This window comes from Anomaloglossus baeobatrachus, chromosome 5 (genome assembly GCF_048569485.1).
Source record: "Anomaloglossus baeobatrachus isolate aAnoBae1 chromosome 5, aAnoBae1.hap1, whole genome shotgun sequence".
Classification (NCBI taxonomy): Eukaryota; Metazoa; Chordata; class Amphibia; order Anura; family Aromobatidae; genus Anomaloglossus; species Anomaloglossus baeobatrachus.
The window spans coordinates 226614808-226624342 of record NC_134357.1 but is presented as its reverse complement, the minus strand read 5'-3'; positions in this window follow the sequence as shown (position 1 = coordinate 226624342).

The window sequence follows — 9535 nt, the reverse complement described above, 5'->3', positions numbered from 1 at the left end:
TAAAAAATTAAACCTGAGTGATTTGGAGGACAGAAGTACGTACACTGAACTAAATAATAATCCTACTGAATGCTTTAATGCAGAATTGCATCTTCTCCTGCAGGAGGGATTAGGACAGGGTGCAATAACTGAAAAAATCATGAAGTATTTGTATTGTGAAAATCCCATTTTGCCAGTGTACCATTCACTCCCTAAAGTCCACAAAGAAGTGTTTCCTCCTCCCCTGAGACCCATTGTCTCGGGGATAGGTTCCTTCAGTGAAAGACTTGGGGAGTGGGTGGATCACTATCTAAAACCATTGGTTTCTTTAACACCGAGTTTTTTAGGGGATTCTAGGGATGTAATAAATTGTCTGGAGAGAATATCTTGGAAACAAAATTATGTTTTGTTGCTCTGTGATGTGGTGGGATTGTATCCCTCTATACCACATCACATAGCACTCAGATGTGCACGATACTATTTACAAAGATACAGTGAATATGATCCTGATATACAAGAATTTTTAGTATCTGCAATCAATTTTCTATTAAAACATAATTATTTCACGTTTAATAAAAAGGTTTTTTCTCCAGACACAGGGCGTCAGTATGGGGGCCCGATTTTCTCCGTCCTTAGCAAATCTAGTCATGGCTACCTGGGAGGAGAACTACCGTATATCTTTACGGATGAGAATCCATTTAAAAATAACATTATTTGGGCAGGAAGATTCATAGATGATTTGATATTTATTTGGGATAAAGAATTGGACGATGGAAATGCCACACAAAGCCATCTTGATTTTTTTAACTATTTAGACTCTAATGACTACAATTTACGATTCACAAGCACTATGTGTCAAAATACAGTCAATTATTTGGATCTAGTTTTGATGGGTGATATTCACACTAATAAAATACTGATTTCCCCTTATAGAAAAAGTATGGCTTGTAACAGTATTCAAACAGCCACTTCTAATCATCCCAAACACACTATAAGGAGTATTCCTGTGGGTGAACTCATTAGAGTGAAAAGAAACAGCACTAGGGATTCTGTATATCAAAAAGAATCAGAACAGACCTGGAATAGATTACTAAAAAGAGGATATTCGCAGGGCCATTTAATAAGAGCAAAAAATATAGTAGATGGAATAAATCGACAACAGTTGTTAGTCGGTGGGAGTAAAAATAAAAATAGAACAAATAATAAAGATTTAAACCAACAAATAGTATTTAGCACTAATTACAGTCCTCAATTTGATAAAATAGTATCTATCATCAAAAAATACCTGCCAATATTGTGTCAAGATGAAATCCTAAAAAAACTAGTCGAAAATAATGCCATCTCCTTTGTGTCTAAGGCTATGTGTCAACGCTGCGGAAAATGCGCGGATTTTGCCGTGGATTTCTCGCAGAAAAACCGCGGATTTTCCGAAAATCTGCAGCAGCGGCACTTCCAAGCCATTTCAATGGCATTTTGGAAATGCTGTGTCCATGCTGCGGATATTTCCGCGGCGGATTTGCCGCGGATTTTGATCCGGAAAAATCTGCAACATGTCAATTATTTTTGCGGATTTTGATCCGGATTTTGGCTATAGAATTGGGGAAAAAAAAAAAATCCGCAACAAAATCCGCGGCAATTCCGCGGTAAATCCGCGGTAAATCCGCGGCAAATCCGCACCTTTGAAAAGGTGCGGATTTGCCGGGAAAGTCGCGGATTTTCATGCAGAAAAATCCGCAGCAACATTCTACCGTGGACACATAAAACGAGCCTAAACGAGCTCCAACACTTTCATCCTTATTATCACCTACTTTATTCCAGGATCCTGTTCAGATGAATATCCAGGGAGGAAACTGGTTAAAAACAAAAGGTTTTTTTGGATGTGGGGCCAACGTCTGAAAATGTTGCAAATATGCCAAGAAATCCAGAACCTTCATTTCCTTTCATAATAAAAAACAATTTGATGTTCTGACTTATATCAACTGCAATACTACAAATGTGATTTATCTCATTAATTGTGAATTATGCCAGAAACAGTACGTTGGGTGTACAATGAATTCTCTTAAAATGAGAATCCGTAAACACCTATCCGATGCTGTTAATCTACCTACAGTAGGAGCCTCAGTGGTTTCTCGGCACTTTTTTAATACACATGGAGGAAATTTGAAGAGTTTTTCTTTTCTTGGCATAGAACAAGTTTTTAAACCAGAGAGAGGTGGCAACCTGCAGAAAAAAATCCTTGCAAGAGAAAGCAAATGGATGTTTCTCTTGGAAACCAGGATCCCTTTTGGCTTCAATAATAGAATGGATCTTGCCGTCCAATATTAATATCTGGTCAATGTATAGAATGGTAAATAATCAAGATATTATTTGTTTAAAAAAAAAAAAAAATGTATATTATTCTTGATGCTGTAATATTTTTTAGTTATCACTTATAATTATATGTATGTGCACTCTGTTTACTTGTTTTTATTGATTCCAGTAAATGATATATGTATACTGTGTTGTTCAGGCTACATTTTTATATGTCAGATGTGCAAAACTGTTGCTAGTTTAACTCGGGCTCTTCTAATCAAACTCATATGTGTCAGCTCACTAGTGGTTACGTGGGCTGGGCTAACTAACTATATAGAAGCCCTCTTCATACTAGTACATCAGTTTTGTCTTGGGACCGTGAAGAAGGCGGCTGCGTCCGCCGAAACGCGCAGTCCATACTGCATATACCTTGCATTTAACAACTTGTCAAGAGCTCTGGAATTTTTTATTCTTAGATAATAAAGTCAGAGGAAAAAAAAAAACTTTTGTTGCCCTTTGGAGTCATTCTGCCTTGCTGGATCCTTCTTCAGCTTGTTCTACATATCTTGGAAGTCTCCCGTGCAATAAGGAGAACAAGGATGCCGGGGCTTGAGCTCAGACAGGTGAGCTGGTCTACAACCTTTATTTCAAAATATATATATATATATATATATATATATATACATACAGTAGTACAGACGAAAAGTTTGGCCACACCTTCTCATTCAAAGAGTTTTCTTTATATTCAGGACTCTGAAAATTGTAGATTCCCATTGAAGGCATCAAAACTATGAATTAAAACATGTGGAATGAAATACTTAAAAAAGTGTGAAACAACTGAAAATATGTCTTATATTCTAGGTTCTTCAAAGTAGCCACCTTTTGCTTTGTTTACTGCTTTGCACACTCTTGGCATTCTCTTGATGAGTTTCAAGAGGTAGTCACCAGAAATGGGTTTCCAACAGTCTTGAAGGAGTTCACAGAGATGCTTAGCACTTGTTGGTCCTTTTACCTTCACTCTGCGGTGTAGCTCACCCCAAACCATCTCGATTGGGTTCAGGTCTAGTGACTGTGGAGACCAGGTCATCTGGCATAGCACCCCATCACTCTCCTTCTTGGTCAAATAGCACTTAAACAGCCTGGAGGTGTGTTTGGGGTCATTTTCCTGTTGAAAAAGAAATGATGGTCCAACTAAACACAAACCGGATGGAATAGCATGCCGCTGCAAGATGCTGTGGTAGGCATGCTGGTTCTGTATGCCTTCAATTTTGAATAGATCCCCAACAGTGTCACCAGCAAAGCACCCCCACATCATCACATCTCCTCCTCCTCCTCCATGCTTCACGGTGGGAACCAGCCATGTAGAGTCCATCCGTTCACCTTTTCTACAAAGACACGGTGGTTGGATCCAAAGATCTCAAATTTGGACTCATCAGACCAAAGCACAGATTTCCACGGATCTAATGTTCATTCCTTGTGTTCTTTAGCCCAAACAAGTCTCTTCTGCTTGTTGCCTGTCCTTAGCAGTGGTTTCCTAGCAGCTATTTTACCATGAAGGCCTGCTGCACAAAGTCTCCTCTTAACAGTTGTTCTAGAGATGAGAAGATGTGTCCAAACTTTTGGTCTGTACTACCAAACTGTCTCGATTGGGTTCAGGTCTGGTGACTGTGGAGACCAGGTCATCTGGCGTAGCACCCCATCACTTTCCTTCTTAGTCAAATAGCCCTTTCACAGCCTGGAGGTGTGTTTGGGGACATTGTCCTGTTGAAAAAGAAATGATGGTCCACCCCCACCCCCAAACCATCACACGTCCTCCTCCATGCTTCACAGTGGGAACCAGCCATGTAGGAGGCCATCCATTCACCTTTTCTACAAAGACACGGTGGTTGGATCCAAAGATCTCAAATTTGGACTCATCAGACCAAAGCACAGATTTCCACGGATCTAATGTTCATTCCTTGTGTTCTTTAGCCCAAACAAGTCTCTTCTGCTTGTTGCCTGTCCTTAGCAGTGGATTCCTAGAAGCTATTTTACCACGAAGGCCTGCTGCACAAAGTCCCCTCTTAACAGTTGTTCTAGAGATGAGAAGGTGTGTCCAAACTTTTGGTCTGTACTGTATATTTCACACACACACACACACACACACACACTAATATATATATATATATATATATATATATATATATATATATATATACAGACACAGCTCTGTCAAAAATTAAGAGATCACTGCAAAATGTGGGGCCAACGTCTGTAAATGTTGCAAATATGCCAAGAAATCCAGAACCTTCATTTCCTTTCATAATAAAAAACAATTTGATGTTCTGACTTATATCAACTGCAATACTACAAATGTGATTTATCTCATTAATTGTGAATTATGCCAGAAACAGTACGTTGGGTGTACAATGTATTCTCTTAAAATGAGAATCCGTTAACACCTATCCGATGCTGTTAATCTACCTACATTAGGAGCCTCAGTGGTTTCTCGGCACTTTTTTAATACACATGGAGGAAATTTGAAGAGTTTTTCTTTTCTTGGCATAGAACAAGTTTTTAAACCAGAGAGAGGTGGCAACCTGCAGAAAAAATCCTTGCAAGAGAAAGCAAATGGATGTTTCTCTTGGAAACCAGGATCCCTTTTGGCTTCAATAATAGAATGGATCTTGCCGTCCAATATTAATATCCGGTCAATGCATAGAATGGTAAATAATCAAGATATTATTTGTTTAAAAAAAAAAAAAATGTATATTATTCTTGATGCTGTAATATTTTTTAGTTATCACTTATAATTATATGTATGTGCACTCTGTTTACTTGTTTTTATTGATTCCAGTAAGTGATATATGTACACTGTGTTGTTCAGGCTACATTATTATATGTCAGATGTGCAAAACTGTTGCTAGTTTAACTTGGGCTCTTCTAATCAAACTCATATGTGTCAGCTCACTAGTAGTGATGAGCGAGTACTAAAAAGCTCGGGTGCTCGAAGCTCGGGCCGAGCCTCCCAAGATACTCGTGTACTCGGGCCGAGCAACGAGCCCAATGTTATCCTATGGGAGACCCGAGTATTTTTGTGAAATGACCCCCCGGCAGCATGTAGAAACCCTAAAAATGTCACAAAAGTCTCAGAAGAGTGCTCAAATGACATGGCAACAGCATGGGGAAGACCCCTTGAAGCATTTATCACTCAAAAGTCACAGCTGTGAACAATTTTGTCCGCGTTTCACGCCATTTTTACGGACTCACCAGAAAACCTTCCAAAATGACCCCAAAATGATTTTTCATGGCAGAAATGTTAAGGGCACATACCCAATAGTGAGATAGAGCTGGTGTATGTTACTTTTTGAGATTAATACATGAAAGATTTTACGTGAAAACATTGTGTGGCACTCCGATGTCCCTGAGAAGAGACGTACATGAAGGCCTCTTGAGTCTAATGTGCCCATTTTGAGGAAGTGAGTCTTTGTAGTATTTTCCTTTGCCAGGGCAGTCCAAAATTGTGAGGTTCACCAATGCCCCTGCATACAGACGTGCATGAGGGCCTGTAAACCTGAAGTGCCCATTGTAAGGAAGTGGGTCTATTGTAGTATAGCCCTTAGGCAGGGCAGCCAAAAATTGGGAGGCTCCACATTGTCCCTGGATAGAGACGTGCATGATGGCCTGTAAACCTGAAGTGCCCATTGTAAGGAAGTGGGTCTATTGTAGTATAGCCCTTAGGCAGGGCAGCCAAAAATTGGGAGGCTCCACGTTGTCCCTGGATAGAGACGTGCATGATGGCCTGTAAACCTGAAGTGCCCATTGTAAGGAAGTGGGTCTATTTTAGTATAGCCCTTTGCCAGGGCAGCCAAAAATTGGGAGGCTCCACGTTGTCCCTGGATAGAGATGTGCATGATGGCCTGTAAACCTGAAGTGCCCATTGTAAGGAAGTGGGTCTATTTTAGTATAGCCCTTAGCCAGGGCAGCCAAAAATTGGGAGGCTCCACGTTGTCCCTGGATAGAGACGTGCATGATGGCCTGTAAACCTGAAGTGCCCATTGTCAGGAAGTGGGTGTATTATAGTATAGCCCTTAGGCAGGGCAGCCAAAAATTGGGAGGCTCCACATTGTCCCTGGATAGAGACGTGCATGAGGGCCTGTAAACCTGAAGTGCCCATTGTCAGGAAGTGGGTGTATTATAGTATAGCCCTTAGGCAGGGCAGCCAAAAATTGGGAGGCTCCACATTGTCCCTGGATAGAGACGTGCATGATGGCCTGTAAACCTGAAGTGCCCATTGGAAGAAAGTGGGTCTATTGTAGTATAGCCCTTAGGCAGGGCAGCCAAAAATTGGGAGGCTCCACGTTGTCCCTGGATAGAGACCTGTTAGGTTCTTAGTGCCTCCGTGCTTGCATTTAAAAACCGCACGTGTGTGCCTGTTGGTGGCAGCTTTCCGCTGCATTTGTGTGAGTTTTGCAAAAACTTGGATATAACGCACAAGTCTAGTGAATACACATCAGCACAGCATTGCAAAATGCGCAAGGGCGTTGTCAACGAACAAGGAAGTGGACGTGATGGTGGTGCAGGCAGAGACCGAGGTTGTGTGCAAGCTCTAATTTCGCCACAACAAAGGGCCACATCTAGTCGCTCGCACGTCCTGTCCCAAATTCTTGGGGACCGCAGCAGTACACCGCTCTTGAACCAAGACCAGTGTCAACAGGTTGTTAGTTGGATAGCGGATAATGCTTCCAGTCAGATTGGCACCACCACAAACACTCTGTCTTCCACACGGTCAAGTGTCAGTAGCCGTGATACTGCACCGCACATTTCAGAACCTGATCCTCCTTCCTACCACCAGGCCGAGTACACGTCCACGGACATTACTGATCCCACACTTGGACACTCGGAAGAGCTGTTCGTTCACGTTTCCATTCACAAATTCTGGCCTCTCGCCAGCTCCTGTTGAAGTGGGCCATGACGAGATTGTATGTACAGATGCCCAAATATTTGAGCAGCCACGTTCTCACGAAGTTGGCAACGTGTCTCAACAAGGGGTGGACGATGATGAGACACAATTGTCAGGAAGTCAGGAGGAGGAGCAGGGTGCGGAAGAGGAAGACGACGTGGTGGATGATCCAGTAACTGACCCAACTTGGCAGGAGGATATGCAGAGCGAGGACAGCAGTGCACAGGGGGAGGGAGGCGTAGCATCCCAACAGGCAGTAAGAAGCAGAGTGGTGGCCCCAGGCAGACGTCAGGCAACTGTTCCCCGGAACAACACGACACAAGGTGCCTGTACAAATGTTAGGTCTTCCCGAGTCTGGCTGTAATACTATTGTATGTATTGAGGATTTCGATTGCGTTAGGGCAATGACAACCAGAGACGAGTTCTTGGTGCAAGACGTTTATAATATGCAACCAGCAAATATGTACATAAACGGAACAAAAACACAGTAGAACATAAATACAGGAAATACCTTCCAGGGACGGAGCGAAAGGGAATTCCCGGGACCGCGCACCGGACTCCCCCAGGGAGACCACCAAGAGCGAACCCCTATACAGGGACTGTCTGGCAATCACCCCAGAAGCCCTAAATGCGCAGCAGCCGGGACACAAAAGGGCAATAGGTAAGTCCAAAAATGTCCGTACGTGATGTGAGTCCAGAGTGGTATTAAACGGAAGGAACCGGGCAGAAGTGCCGACCAAAGACGGCAAACGGAGTCCGGGCACAGCTAGATGATACCAGATGAAGTCCAGAGTCGGTGTCGGTTGTTTTCCAAGAGGATCCGAATAACAATCAGGAACCAAAAGCAGCAGGGCAGGAGCACACAGGAAGCAGTATACTCAGGCACTGGACTAAGCTTTAGGGGCGGCTTTTAAACAGATGGACAGGAAGTAGGGCAACAGAACAGAAAACTCCATGTTAACAAAGGGCAAGCTCTTTCAAAAGAAAACTGGAAAACCCGGAACTCTGACACTGGCAGTTTTTTAAGTTGGCTCCAGATGATTCTAAAAAGGCCATTTGCAACACCTGCCATGCCAGCATCAGCAGGGGTACCAAAACTAGCAGCCTGACCACCACCAGCATGATCAGGCACATGTTAGCCAAGCACCCGACTTTGTGGGAAGTACAACAGAGTCGAGGAGCAGTGCTTGCTGATGTCACTGCTACGTCTTCGCTGGTTGTGCATGCGAGCCAATCCCCTGTCCATGCTGCCTGAGAACAAGCCACCTCCACTCCTGCACCTGCAGTTGCCTACGCAGAAAGAACACCATCATCAAGCACATCCTTGTCCCAGCGCAGCGTTCAGTTATCCATTCAGCAAACCTTTGAACGCAGGCGCAAATACACTGCCAACACCCCACATGCCACAGTTCTAAATGCTAACATTTCGCGACTGCTTGCGCTGGAAATGTTCCCTTTTAGGCTGGTTGAGACAGAAGCATTCCGCGACCTGATGGTGGCAGCTGTCCCACGTTACTCGGTCCACAGCCGCCACTATTTCTCCCGGTGTGCCGTCCCCGCATTGCATAACCACGTGTCACAAAACATCACACGTGCCCTGAACAACGCTGTTTCAGCCAAAGTCCACCTAACCACAGACACGTGGACAAGTGCATGTGGGCAAGGCCGCTACATCTCGTTGACGTCACACTGGGTTAATATTGTGCAAGCTGGGACCCAGTCTGAGCGAGGGACGGAACACGTCCTTCACACACCAAGTTTTGCAGGCCCTACCTCAGTCAGGGTTTCACACACACTCTACAGCTCCGGAATGTCATGCTCCTCAGCCTCCTCCTCCTCCTGCGCATCCTCATCCACTTTACCCTCCACACCAGTCCCAAGCTGGAAGTGTCGTGGGCGGAGGAGGGGACGGTGCGCTCTCCCACTGCTCGGGTCCGGCTGACACTGCTCTACGGCTGCTGCTGCTCGTTGGCTCGAGCGATGGCCGGATCCCGGGGACTCGAGCGGCGCTACTCGCCCGTGAGTGAAAAGGGGTGGTTTGGGTTTTGGGGATATTGTCCGTGACGCCACCCACGGTTGTGGTGATTGTGTGGACACCACCGCTGCTCTGGACGGGGATCCCGGGAGCCTGTGACAGGGAGCAGCTTTGTTGTTATTTCTCCCCTCCGTGGGTAGGGGGGTTGGTTGTCCCGGGGCCTGGTGATGGGGTAGAGATGGATGACAGGCGGGTTGCGGGGCCTGATGAGGTGCAGGGTCGCAGGGGCAGCGCTGTGCCGCACGGCACGGAGGTACTCACTCAGCCCAATGATGATGACACAGTTC